The sequence below is a fragment of the Pseudochaenichthys georgianus genome, chromosome 8, assembly GCF_902827115.2.
Source record: "Pseudochaenichthys georgianus chromosome 8, fPseGeo1.2, whole genome shotgun sequence".
NCBI lineage: Eukaryota > Metazoa > Chordata > Actinopteri > Perciformes > Channichthyidae > Pseudochaenichthys > Pseudochaenichthys georgianus.
In genome coordinates, this window is record NC_047510.2 from 15,321,572 (window position 1) to 15,336,894 (window position 15,323).

General features: G+C 41.2%; 1 protein-coding gene across 1 annotated transcript in view; it reads left to right on the forward strand.

Moving 5' to 3' along the window:
• Window positions 1-15,323, forward strand: part of gjc1 (gap junction protein gamma 1) — a 42,559-nt gene that overhangs the window by 6,066 nt on the left and 21,170 nt on the right. The gene's annotated exons all lie outside the window — the stretch shown is intronic.

The window sequence follows — 15,323 nt, forward strand, 5'->3', positions numbered from 1 at the left end:
CAGGCACACGCACAAATGCACTGAGCCCTGCATGTACAGGGATGTTTACGCTCCAGTCAGTGTTGAACATGCATATTCAAACTGATATGTCATACTCGTGAATCTGCGCATGCTGACACATTTACATATGAGCTCGGCTGTCGCGGGCCGGGCTGTGATTCGGGGTGACAGGTCTTATGCCACTTCCCTCGGGTCACAGGCGGGGCGGAGTCAAAACGTGACAGGAATGAAGGCCAAGAGATGCCTTTCACTCACTGTCAGCCTCCAATGACACAACCTTGCTCTCTGTTGCAGTCACGTTCGTGGGTTCAGTACGGGTTACATTTGGGCTTTTACTGACTGTGTGCTCGTGACTCATACCTGTTGGTTCACTTTTATCTTTTGTTATCAGAGTAGGTTAAGTGTATTCCTAACGTGGATTTACTCAGAATATCAGTTTGCCAGTGACAGTGTTGATCCTGTCATGTGGTTTAAGGCCTTATCTGTACAAATATGTGAGTTACAGGTTTATTTAAAGATTCAACTCCTACAGTGAACTAATACATGGAATAAGCACGTTTCTCTTTTGTTTCTCTACTGAACATGATTTATAATTTGCACTGCAATGGACCATTTTAATTACCAGATAAAGGCATTTGGAGAGTGCAGCCAATGCATTCACCCTGTAATGGGGATCCGCTCCAAAATGTAATGGGTTCCTTCTTGATCGATGCGGCAAGTTTTCCAACAAGTCTTATGCAAATCTGGCCGGTAGTGTAAGTATTAATCACGCTGACGGACGATCAAAACAATTCTTTAAAATGTTGCCAACTTATAATCAGAATATCGTATAGGCAAAGACATCAGATATCTTGTCTATTTGACAGTCTAAAACCCAAAGTCTTCTGACTATAAGGCATGACTTATTGGGCAGAACTTCCTAAAACTGTTTTGGGGTTTTTAGTTAAATATTTCCGAACATCCTCCAGGAATCAATCACAACATTGATAAAACTAAAAACAAATCGATATTTGAACATTAACAAGTCATCATAGAAAGGTAATCTCGTGTATTACATATGAGTTTAAAAAGGAAGCAAGACCACAGAGCAAAGAAAACCTAAATTAGTTAAAGACAAAAAGAAGGATTTCATGAATTCCTACATTTTATTTTGGAAAGAAGAAATTTTTTCTAGTTTAATTCACCGTTGACAATAACCAAATCATCACATTACTCAAATGTAGTTAGTGGTGTGTCAGCTGTTGCAGGCCCTCCACACTATTTCTCCATTCCTGCCACGACTTGCCAAACAAAAGGTCACATCCTTCATTGGGTCACATAGCACACTATTAGGATGATTCATTATACATGCATATGAGTGTGAGTTTTTTTCCTAGAACAAAAAGTAATGTGTTTGTTTTTATTTATAAATACATATTGAGTCATGTTAGCATGTGAACCCCTGCAGCTCAGTCTCTGTTTTGAATGTGCTGTGTTTCCATCTTTGTTTTCATGTAAACCAACAGAGTGGTGGCTCTTTACATGTTGTGAGAATGATTTCCCTCAATTGTACAAACCCAAGTGGGGACACTAATAAAAGCTAGAAAGAGACATGCTAGCACAGGGTTATTTTTAGCCTCTGTTCCATATACAACATGTTCCTCCAGACACTAAGATGCTCTGGGGTCATGTTCAATGTTTATACAGTCTCTTATGGAAACGTCATACCTTAGACCAGTGGTTCCCAAACGGTGTGCCGCGGCACACTGGTGTGCCGTGAGGCAAGTCCAGGTGTGCCGTGGGATTTTGTGACAACCATATGTTATTATTGCAATATACACTACATACAAATAATAATTTTTGTATTTACTATATCAGTACTTTGTATGCACTCATTTCATAATACAGAGGCAAACTCTATGCCTAAAAACAATTCTTTAAAAAAAAATCCTCACAGAACCCCATATTTCGCTGTTAACGCAGTTGCACAGGTGGGAATTATAAGACCGTGACACATCAACGGCTGAAGGACAACATTAAAACAGAGAAACACGCAAGAGGGAAAATGGAGCGCTTTCTTGTGCCGCGAAAACCACCAACCACCAGTGCAGAGACTGCCGACAACCCACCACCGAAAGAAAAGAGGAAAAAAACTGTCAGCAGACAGTATCATGAAAGTTACCTGTCTTATGGCTTCAGTTGGACCGGGGATGTCAAAAATCCTCAGCCCGAGTGCGTCATCTGTCGGGAGAAGTTAGCTAATGCGAACATGGTTCCAAGCAAGCTGAAGAGGCACTTGGAAAGCAAACATCCCTTCCATGTCCAGAGAAACTTGGCCTACTTCAAAAGAGCGCAGGATCTGAACCAGAGGCAGCAAGACCGTTTGTTGGATTGTGTGAAAGTGTCTGAAAAGGCAATGGAGGCTAGTTACATGCTGGCGGAGCTCATTGCAAAGCAGAAAAAACCTCACACAATAGCGGAGACACTCATCCTCCCAGCTTGCAAAAAAATTGTAGGTATCATGCTGGGTCCAGATGCCGCAAATGAGCTATCCAAAGTGCCGTCGTCTGATAATACAATTAAAAGAAGAATCGACGACATGTCAGAAGACATTGAGCAACATTTGACAGAGAAACTGCAGGCGAGCGGCAGATTTTCCCTACAAATAGACGAATCCACTGACATAAGTGGGGCTGCCCAACTTCTGGCAAATGTCAGATATGTTGATGCTGACTCTATCAAAGAGACGTTTTTATTCTGCAAAGAAATGGAAAGCCATACTACGGGAGAAGAAATATTCAGGGTAACTAATAACTATTTAAAAGAGAACAGTCTGACCTGGAATATGTGCGTCGGTCTTTGCACAGATGGTGCGGCAAGCATGACGGGGAGAGTGAAAGGATTTATTGCTAAGGTGAGAGCACAAAACCCACATATCGTAACAAACCACTGCATTTTGCATCGAGAGGCATTAGTTGCCAAAACCATGCCCCCGGAGTTGACTGAGGTGCTGAATCAGGCTGTGCAGATGGTGAATTTCATCAAATCAAGGCCCCTGAAATCTCGCCTCTTCTCCCAGCTGTGCGCCGAGATGGGAGCCGACCACCAAAGCCTGATCCTCCACACAGAGGTACGTTGGCTGTCACGGGGGAAAGTCCTATCCCGACTTTATGAGCTTCGGGAAGAGCTTTTGAGTTTTCACGTGAACACGCTGTCCCACATAAAGACAAGCTCGCGGATGAGAGGTGGTGCGCCAGGCTGGCTTACCTCGCAGACATATTTGGGCATCTCAATGAGTTAAACGCCAAGCTTCAGGGCAGGAATGAAAACATTTTATCATCCACAGACAAGATTCGGGGGTTTATGGGAAAACTTATCCTGCGGCGCAGGCTTTGGAACAGGGCTCCATGGACATGTTCCCGCTGGCATCAGCTGCACCGCAGGCAGCTAGGGAGCGCGCTGTATATGCCGAACACATTCAGACCTTAAAAGAGAGGTTTGAGCGCTATTTTCCACGTGTGGCTGACATCGAGGACTATGACTGGATCCGAGACCCATTCCACCAGGAATCCTCAACAGAAAAGCTCACTATGAAAGAGAGAGAGGAGTGCGCAGAGCTCCGTGAGGACCGCACACTGAAACTCAAATTTAGTGAGCTCCCACTGGATCAGTTTTGGTTGGCTTCTGCATCGGAGTACCCAAGCATCTCCCACCACGCGATTGAGCAACTTCTTCTTTTTCCCACTACCTACCTGTGTGAGTTGGCGTTCTCTACTCTGGTTTACATGAAGAACAACAGGAGGTCACGGCTCTCTGTTGAACAGGACTTGCGAGTGGCCCTCTCCTCAGTGCCACCAAGGATTAAAAAGATCTGCGCAACCCGACAGGCACATGTATCTCACTAATGTTTAAGTCGGCAACATATTTATAATAGCACATTTATTATTTATTTTATTATTATTATTTATTTTCAATGCTGAAATGTTACATTTATCATTTGTAGTTCAGGACCACGGATAGTGCAGCTTCCTTGCATTGACAGTTCTCTGTGCTGAGTTTCTGCTGAGTTTCCTTTGCCTCATTTTTAATGCTGTGACCTGTCTGGTTTAAATGAGTGTGTTGCTGCTTTGATGAAGCCTATTTTGATAAAGTTTCAAATATTTCTGAAATATTTCGTTATTAAATATTTCATGAGTAATATAGTTGTCTTTGTCACATTTTATTTGGCATTGGTAAATAATTATGCACATTTACAGATATTTTACATTATATGAGTGATAACACGTGTTATAAGGGCTATTTTGCACAATAGGTGTGCCTTGAGATTTTTACTTGTCCTTTGGTGTGCCTTGGGCACAAAAAGTTTGGGAACCACTGCCTTAGACTAGATTTAACTGGAGCTTTACTGGAGCTTTACTGGATGGAGCCTTGGGAATGAAAGAGTAGTTTTTGAGGTTGTGTTGCAGGCAATCTGGATTAGGTTTAGATACAGGTTTTAAAGAATCCACAAATACCTATAAATATATTCATAGACTCAAACTACCAAAACTATCTCCGTGACAGGGGTTATCGCTCTAATAAGAGATTATTGTATGACATATTACTGAAAAAATTGTTTACGAGACTGTGTGTCTCAGATAACAGACGGTCTCTCTGTCTTTGAATATCCAGTAATTTTGGTTTTTAGAAAGTAAAAAAAAATTATTCCTTATTCCTATTATGCTTTTTCCCCCACTTTTCCCTTACCTGTAGTATGTTATATGGGATTTTGTGCATGTAAATGGTTTGCAAGGGCTACAATTTCAAAGTTCACACCAGAAGGAGTTTCTGTGAGCATGAGCATAATAGGGCTCCTTCAAACTGAAATAATGAATGAACCGTCAATCGGTTAATTTTCACAAATGAATGAATTATTGTTTAATTTGTTTTCAATCAAAATACACTGACTTCAAGAATGTGAAGATATCTTGTTTCACTTCGAACATTGAACAAGACATTTTATGAAAAAATCAACAACTACTAGATCAATAGAGATTGTAGAGAAAGTCATGGAGAAGGAAAACAATATTTGCAGCAACAATTATTTTAACATAAAAAAAAGTTTATCCTGATAAATGTATTACTTACAATGCTAACTCTTCTGCCTTATCATTTGAATGATCATCACGTTTTCCCAGAGCCAAAATTGGTGTCTGCAAATATTCTTTTTTATCTGCAATGTGTGAATAGTTTACAACGGTATGAAACGCACCGAATCCTCTCTGCTTTTTAGAAGGTGCAAAAAGCAGGTATGCAGTGTGAGAAAAAGATAATGACGGACAGAATGCTGAACATTGTTACATTAGGATACAGAAGTCGAGGGAAGTCCTCTCAACACCTGGTCAGGTACCTGTTTGTTTCGGGCACCAAAGCAGCGGCTCCTATTGCTTTCTCTTTCCTGTTACATCACCAACACGTGATGTGTCTCCCAGGACAATCCTGTCCTGTCAAGTCCTTTCCTCCGTCTCTTCTCCTGGAGTCATATTTAAACAAAGTTACATTCATACATGAGTGGGTTTCCATGGACACAAGGCCTAAGGACCATGTGATACCATGGTGTGATGGGTAGGAAAACGCCCAAAGGCGTGCACAGATGCTCTCGTGCTACTAGTGTAGCCTTGATGATAGCCTTACATGCTACCACTTCTAGACTCTTTATCTAAAAAAAAAAAAACAAAAGGGAACAAATATTAACTTGACAGAAATACGTAAGGCCTAACTTTAAATAGCTCTGTGCTGTTTCAGTTTTACTCTCTTTATTTTTTCTATTGGTTTGGGCCTCTACTGCACAAGACAGTTTTGAATTCGTTTTAGGAATCAAAGGAAGAGTCTCCCTCCTAAAGGATAGTCTGTTTACATAAAGCCTACATAAAGAACATGTTTGTTCTGAGAATGATAATGATTTAGTGATTATATGCGCAGGCCATAAAGCAGAGCAGTAGCAGCTTCCTCGGCTGGCACGGTGCGTTTGTCTCTGGATCGCATCACTGCTGCTGTCTCTGTTTGGCATGGGATCACAGGAGCAGCTTCAGCCCACCTCTCGGTCCAACCTTCAGAGCAGACACACACAAACCTGTCTCATGCATTAACCCAGAGGATTTATGTGTGTCTTAATATCTCAGAGTTAGTGCTGTGGTTATCTTAATAGAAGCAATTGGGGTTAATCATCCGAATGGGGATAATGTATCAGAAGAACAACAGGTATATCAGTTTACAGCGCAGACAGACACATGTAGGTTGTTATAATGCAGGAGTCAGTCAAAAAATACAACCACAATAAACAGTGCACCTTACATTGTACACTTACATGTATTTCCTCTCTTATCAAAACAAAAGCCATACATAGCCCTAAACAAGAGGAGACTGTGTATATCTTGACGTTGGCGAATGTAAGCACAGCACTGTGTGGTCTTTAATGTGATGTAGGAGATTTTATTAGGTTGTGGCATACATTGGGTTCCTCTGCTGGGAGGCAGCCTGAAGGATTCACCTCAGGGAACCAATGATTTATGGAGTCTGTACTTTATTTCTTTAGACAATTCTTGATCAGGCAAGTCTCTTTGTAGCTTGTGCTGTGATTGTTTTCCAATGAGATTCAAACAAATAAAAGTTGAAATAAGATTTTATAAACATTACTGTTATGCTTAAAAAAGTTATTGTGCAAATCCTGTTACTATTTAGATCTGTTCCATCTCAGTCTGCAGTCTTTCATGTAGATCACATATCAGTGCGAGCAAAACCCATATTTTGCACAAGCAGACCTGTCAGTTGACATGGCAAGCATGATTGGATGATTAAAGTTGCATGGGAACAAGTGTAACCGTAGGCGAGAACATATTGCAGCCAAAGGGCTCTTTTTATTCTCTAGTCAGTTCCTTCTTGGCTCCTCCAGCATTTTCAATCTTTTATTTCTTCCCCTTCTCTGCGTCCTTTAAGTGTTTGTAGGAAATGTGATTGCTCAGTTCCATTTACATTCACTCACCATCTGCTGAATTTGGCTGCAAGTGTGAATCAATTCTTAATGTTGGCATCGTTGAAATCACTTGCCTCCCCTTTTTCTCTATGCCTTCATTTCATATTTGTTGTGATCCCTAGCTGCTTTTCATCTCTAAACAATAAACCATACGCTTTTTAAGAGGCAAAAAGCCAAATTCCTTCTCATCAGGCATCTGTCTGATGAGAGTGAAGATGTCTTGTTTCTTTGACAATATTTTTAAATTGCTCTTTCAGCCACAATTAAAAGTGATTTTGTTGTAATTTGAGGACAAAGGTAAAATGCTATTGCTTACAATAACAATGCTAACATGCTTACCATGTTACTCATCTAAGTAAGCCGTCGGTAGGTATCTGCTCATAAACCAAAGTACAATGCTAGATGAAAAGTTAAGTAATCACCAACATTTGTTAAAATTCTCAGGTAGACATGAAGGTCTGTAACAAATGTAATGTCAATCCAACAATACTCTTTTTGAGATATTTCACAACATACTACTTTATACTCATTATACTCATTTATACTGACATGTTGCTATGTGGTTGCTCTCTGTTAATAACTTTGAATAGTTTAGTCTGAACTATGTATCAACTCTGTCTCTGAGTTTTGTTGTTTGATAAACCTCGGCTCTTCCTGCAGCCAGGCTCTTCTGTCAGCCTGCTTCCCTCCTTAAGGCGAGCACAGTGCCAGTGGAGTGATAGTGTCCGGAGCAGTGAATGATGGCTGATGGATGCTCCTCACTGACACAAGTTATTACCTAGAGGTATAATAGCTAGGAAAATCCTTGCCCCTTGTCATCCAAGGTCTAATGATGTCCTGTGGAACTGTCAAAAGAAATAGGGTCAGGGTCAGTGCCTGCCAACACATTTGAATGTTGTTGTTTTATTGGGTGTCCAACCAACAGAAGGATCTTCTTAAACGTCCTTGCTTGAGATGCTTAACCCTAACCCGCACACTGTGAGTTATCATCTCAAGGCAACAACAAACAGCTGTTATAAAAAGAAAAGATATCGCACATAAGTAAATTCCTCCAAGTTTGACATCTGTAATATAACATCCTTGACACTCTCTAGGAAATGTATAACTACACAACCTGATTTTGACTAAGTTAAACTCATAATGGGAAGTTGAAATGCCTGTTCCTCTTGACCAACTGCACAAAGTCAGGATTATATGATTACATAATAATACATCATTATTATCTCCCACTAAAGACCTGCAAGTCTGTAAAATGTGTTCCTTTTATTAATTGCAATAAACTAAATATATGTGTTGTTTGGCTCATCTAGTCTTTATGACGAAGATTCAGTTTGGTTTTAAAATGTTTAAAATTCTGGGGAGAAATATACATTTGAAAAGAGACCATAATTATTCCTTCGAAATGAATCCTTCATAAGGTGTTGGATGGACATCCTGAAATTAGAGTTTAGTTGTGACCAGATTACAAAAATGTCTCGCACGTACCTTTTTGAGAATAGAACTCAAGTGAATCGCCTTCCCCCGTCCCCACTTTGGACAATTATACCATGATTCCCTGCTTCTGCTGCTTTCTCAATCCCATCTGAAAAAAACAGTTAAAGTGTGAACAGATGAATCTACAGCTGCTCTACACCACTGCTTTGAGTGCACAGTCTGGCATATGATCCGGGATGCTGCCACCAAACAACATACATCTGGAGGAATACACATCATCAGTGACATTACATATCAGCAAATGTGTTGATGACAAAACACATTTAAAAAGGCAATACAGCATACTCTCCCCTAGGTAGCCTGTATGAATGGAGAGGTGATGGCCCTGCCTAGAGCCAAACAAAGCTGCCTTTTGGTCAGGTCACAAGGAAGCATACAGCACCGGACTAAGATCATTTATTAATGCAAGCATGAAAACACAAGAAATAAATGGTTCTACTCCAAAAGTTGTAACATATTATATATAAAGGACAGAGAAAGGGGCCAGCTGCTCAATCTGGAGATCATTTACCACAGATGGACAGGGACATGAGTGTAGTAGTTAATTAGCAAGGGTTCATGTCGGCAGATTAACCCAAATATAACCTAAATGATAATATGGAGCTGCTCTGTGCATCGTGTGTGTTATTTCACACACATTTAGGCCAATATGAGCCCTGAGCGTACGTCCCCGGCTCCTCATCCACACAAGCTCAACCACAATACTCATGTCAGTGTTCAGCCACTGTGATGGCAAAGATTTCTCTATCTGTCTGGAGTAAACAAGTTCAACTGTGGCTGGCAGTGGCATTTGGTAGTGATGGCAGTGTGAGACTGAAGCTTCGATACGTGCTTCAAACCCTGGTTTTACTATTACATAGAAGCACTGCTTCGAAGGTTGCTTCAAATCACGTGACATGTGACGTCCCGAAGCAGCAACTGCTTCATTTCCTGAATGAATCACTTGACTGGTTCGCGGTCCAATCACGCGATTCAATGCACTGCCTCGTCTCGATTCTGACAGGTGACAGGTTGAAACAGTTTCGAATTTGAGCGCTTCAACACTTTATGACCGCTCTAAACAATGTGCAATGTGTGGGTTGTTGTCGTAGTTTGCGTTGTTGCTGTTGAGTTGTTGTTGGTATTGCATTTGTATTGGATCATAGAGCAAGCCAGGAAGAAAGATAGGTCGTTCTGGCTCTGGAAACACTTCGAAATGTGGAGAAGTTGTGAACAAAAAGACAACTATCAATATTAAAAAAAAAGTGTAACAGTTGAAGAATAGATAGCCCAGTGGATAGAGCCGGCGGCCCGCATGCGGCGACGACCTCCCCCATGAGCTTGGATCATGAAGTCATTGGGTGCTCCTCCTATACGTCTGATTTAAACAGCCCCATTTCATTACACAGTGCTAATTAATTTCAGCAGGAAGTCATGCATGATTTTAACTGATTGACTCATTGTAACACCCTAAAAAGATGCCCACGACTCATGATGCTCTAAGTGCCAATTTAACGCTAGCTTCAGGGGTTGAAGTTAAGCTATTAAGTTGTTTAAAATGAAAATTCAGGTGCTAAGAAAGGGCTGACTTTAATCAGGCACTCATTAGTGTTGTTGCATTGTACTATGTCCCCAGGGACCTGCTTGTGATTTACATTCTATTAATACCTCACTTTGAGTCGGTATGTCATCTCTGTAGAGAGCGTTCACATCGTCAGCCCTAACAGAGAGGGAGCTGAGTGCAGTTGGCAGGTCTCAGGTCTGCTTTGGCCCGAGACAAAGGCCTCACAGTAGAGCCAGGCTAATGCTCTTATGTCCCCCTTCATCTCTTTCCCTATGTCCCTCTTTACCTCGTTTAACCTATTTGTCTTTTCTCTATGCATTGGCAGTGTCCCGCCTCTCAGGTCAATTCTTACTGAACCAAGAGAGCCTTTTTTCATGGTCAATCGTAAATCACCTATCCAATCCGCTCCTGCACACAACAGCTGACAGGGAATTACCTCCGAACACAAGAAATCCATCTCATCAATAAGTGAAAAAAATATGGTGTGTGTGTGTGTGTGTGTGTGTGTGTGTGTGTGTGTGTGTGTGTGTGTGTGTGTGTGTGTGTGTGTGGGGGGGGGGGGGGGGGGGGGGGGGGGGGGGGGTAATTGGACCTCTGTATTGAAGTCTGAACATATTTTGCTCTGTGGGGGGTTACTGCTGCTTTCCACTGTAATATTGATATTGTATCACATTACTGCTGCCACTTGTGAAGGCATACAGAATATTTTAACATATTTTAAGAGGAAGGGTGTCCGTGTGCACTGGGCACACATTTTCTTTATTTGTCATGAGTAAATTGTAATGACAAATCTTCATTTCATCTTCATTAGATAAAACATGATTTGTTTAAAAAAAAGCTTAAAACTAGATTGTCTGCAGCATAAATCATGTGACACGTAGAGACATTCACTTCTTAACTACGTCCTTTTTTAATGCTGAGCTTATGAGGCAAAGTTGGGTTGAAAGCCGTTTTAGAGTCGCCCTCAAAAAAAATTAGATGATACTTGAAACTCTCAATAAAATGGAAGCCATTTTGAGGTCCAAGTGTTATTAAAAAGCCTTTGATAACAACTTGTTTACAAAAAGGATGCCACCTGAAAAATGTAGGTTTAAATCTCGGAAACTACACTTCCCATATTCAAAACAATGTAAGAGAAAATATGTACACCTTAGGTTTTAAAATATAGATTGATCAAACAACCGTACAGTAAATCTGTGTCTTTGTTTGGAAATAGTTTTCTCTTCTCTGTTTGCTTCTCAGTGGCTGCCATGGACTCAAAACAGAGCTGCTACAGTATGTACATAAACTCCCTTCCCCGTGCAAAGCTTCACCTTTTGGCTTGTATGACAGGACAAGGTAAAAGTGGTACTTGAGTTGTATGTACACAGTTTCAGGGAGCATCTGGAGGTAAACTCGCAAATGTTTGAACTGCTGTTAACGCACTTCCCTACACCACATTCCAAACTCAGGCACAGCTGTTCAACAAAACAATTGACAATATGACATTTACATGTAATTTAAACATAATTTGTTCCTATATTTTGTTCTTTAATTGTTAACTTTACATTGGAATTACTACAACGTGATATAACAGCGCAAACATGCCCATATAGTTGTTGTTTTTTGCCATTTTTTTCCTCAAGAACCAGTAGCCAGAATGTGTGAGAAAGAAAACATATAAAATAACAACAATACTAATATTCTTAATACTATTTTTAATTGTAATGAAGGGGGAAAAAAATCTAAACATAAACATATAAAGGACAATTGCAAAAGTACATTTTATACAACATTAATTTAGAAATGTAATTCAATAATGAAAATAAACATTAGTTGCAGTCCTACATTATTTGCAATAATCAGACCCAAATCTGTTACCAAGATCCTTACAAAAACGTTTTTTTCAGTTTTATGGTTGGGTGGTATTAACAGCCGACAGGCGTCGTACTGTATACGTGACCTCCAGCTTGGATTGAACCATCATTCTCATCCAGTGGCACACAGTGTTTGTGATGTGTAAAGAGCGCCTGTCCTTATGGTTCTCCGTGGATGGCGATCAGGAGGAGTAAGTGGAGGTTTTGGAGAGGGGGATGGGGATGGAGAGAGAGAGAGAGCAGAATGAGGGAGGTTAACGGAAGGGTGAGGGTATGCTGGGATTTGTGGGGGCGGGTAGCGAGGGCCCACAGTCAGGGAGGTGGGGGATGGTGAAGAAGAATACTAGTGTGCAGAGTGAGTCCCCCGCTTTCTAATATTATAAGACCTCCATACTGTGAGCTGGATTGCCAGTGAGCTCCATTTTCTACCCTTAGTGCCAGACTACGAATGGGGGTGTTGCATGAGAGCTTTGTTTCTGCACAGCCCTCGGTGCCATGGGCTGAAACAGGGCACTCCACTCATGCACTCTCTCAGATTTGGTCTCATTAGACTGTGGGCGCCATGCGTGTTTAGCCCCCTTTGTGTGTTTAGGTGCATGCCAGTTTGTTTCTATAGAGTGTGAGAATTGATTGTTTCGCTTGCAGGGTTTTCCTCTGTAACATATGTGTGCATCGGGCGTAGGTCAGCATCTGTATCCGTGGCTTTTTCTCTTCTTTTTGGTCCCTGTGTGCTTTCATAGAGGACGACAAAGGACAAGACCGTATATCAGGGAAGGACGAAGGGAACTACTCTCTCTAAATTCAGTCAAGATTGTACAGCCCTCGGGCCAGTTGTGAAATCCACACTCGTGTCGGCCTCATCCAAAAACAGCTCGGTGCGGACCCTTTTCCAGAGCCTGAGCAGAATATTTGACCCGGAAGCGTGGTTTTTGTTTTCCCTTCATACAAATGTTGAATTGCAACATGCAGAGGGGGAATGAGTGAGTTTGAGATCACCATCAGAGCTGTCCTCAGAGTCATCTCTCATCACTATTCTGCTCTTTGTATCTATCCGTCTTTCAGGCAGCAGAATGGCCCCTACAGTGCAGACTGAGGCTGAAAGCTGCAGCTGCTGCACACACTGAGCAGAGACCAGGGACAGCACTCCCCCTGCTCCTACACAACACACACACACACACACACACACACACACACACACACACACACACACACACACACACAACACACACAACACACACACACACACACACACACACACACACACACACACACACGCGCGCACACACACACGCGCGCGCGCGCGCACACACACACACACACACACACACACACACACACACACACACACACACACACACACACACACACACACACACACACAGAGCTGCTCCTCCATGTTTGTCTGATGTTTTGCTTTGCTTTAATAGCAAGACTGAAGCCATTTAAATCTTTTGCTTCAATTCACTCAATGCAAATCCAGCTGCATAAGTGGATTTACAAAGTTACAAAATAAACGTGCAGCCATTTTAACTTCCAGAATTTCAATTAACAGATTTACATTAAACGTCTCATGCGACCTTGATACATTTGTATCTACTTGGCTCTGTGTTACTAATGATAATGTTATCAGGTTACATTGTTTGTCTGTAGCAGCATCTGCTGATTTTCAGCGGAAACTATTGTGCTTTTTATTCCACTGCATTTATTTGACAGCAAAATATCTGAAAATGTTATTCAACGGTTGTATTTCTATCATGTAACATCATTTTTGTATTATATAGCAGCAGCACTGCAACCACAGATTAATGCTTTTTGCTCTTTAAATCATCAGATTTCTGCCATAATAGCCAAGAAATGCCTCATGCACAAGCTACCACTGCACAACAGATAGGGTGGATGGTGGAACCAGTTGTGGTATGTATTCATATTTGGGATGTTATTTAGAGAAACCATTCATCTCCTTTATCCGTCTACCCTCTGCCCAGCTTTTCAGCTCCTGCGGTTTTAAGGATACACGGCTGCAAATTAAGTCATCCCTAATCCCAAATGTGCTGTTTGGGCTCACTGACGAAGACTAATAAAGGTGAAAGTGCTGTGTGATTTTTTGGGTATTATTAGCATGGTAACAGGGTCTTCGAATACACAGTAAGAGAGGGAGCGGCACTCTCTGTGCAATCGGGTGTGTGATATTTAGCAGCAGCAGCAGCCGCCTCAGGAACAGATCTGTCAGACAAGTGAACACACACTGTAACAAAGGACTGGCCACTTCCCTGGAGAATGTGAATAATATGAATAAAAATAACACACATGTACAGTAGTTTGCGAGCACATATTAAAGCAGACATAAATACACACACACAGACACACCCACACACATTCCCTCTGCCCTCTAAACCTGTCATCAAAGGCAAAGATGTTCTGCACATGCACCCACACAAGTAGACACAAACATACTTACACAAACACACACACAGTCGTTTTTTTCCTTCGTGATCACTTTGCTTTACCAATGTTTTTTTAACTTGGTTACTAGGACAAATATTACCTCTAATTTATCATACAGTATATCATACACACTCACTAAGGCCCTCCTCCTCTTCCTCCCCTCTTCTCTAATGAGTTTGAGTGTGCAGGTGAGCCCGAGCCTGAGGAGGTGCTAGCTGTGTTCTTCCATGTGTGTGTGTGTGTGTGTGTGTGTGTGTGTGTTGTGTGTGTGTGTGTGTGTGTGTGTGTGTGTGTGTGTGTGTGTGTGTGTGTGTTGTGTGTGTGTGTGTGTGTGTGTGTGTGTGTGTGTGGTGTGTGTGTGTGTGTGTGTGTGTGTGTGTGTGTGTGTGTGTGTGTGTGTGTGTGTGTGTGTGTGACTTGGCATGCATGATTATGGATGATAATATACACAGGCTCACGGAGAAGCCTCAGAATCCGTTCACCTCAGGTTCTCTTGTCGCTAATTAGAAATGAGAATCTTAAATACTTTTTCTGGCAGTCATGAAATAAAGTGTGGCTCAGTCCTGCTGCTGTACATGTGATTCGAGATTCATAAATACCAAAGAAAATAATCTGTTTTTTACTGCAAATAATTATATGGGGTTCTGAAGAAACAGTTAGGAAAATAAATAAATAAATGTATTACAATTCTGTAAATGCTAAAGTAAAATAAAAATGCCATTTTAATGTCATGTAATTTGTCTATACAAACAAAAAGGAATTTATAAGAGTTTGTTTTATATTCCAACACTCCAGCTATAACCACATGAGTGTGACAGCAACTATATAGGATAATACATTTGTATAGTAAGCATGTTTGATTCAGGGCTCTTATAATCTTATTCTGTAAGTCTTTGGGCAACAAACCTCATATAAATTGTCATGTGAAAAGATGAAGAAGATGTTAAAGGCAAAGTAACCAGCAGGATCTATTCTATATAATAAAGCCAGCTCG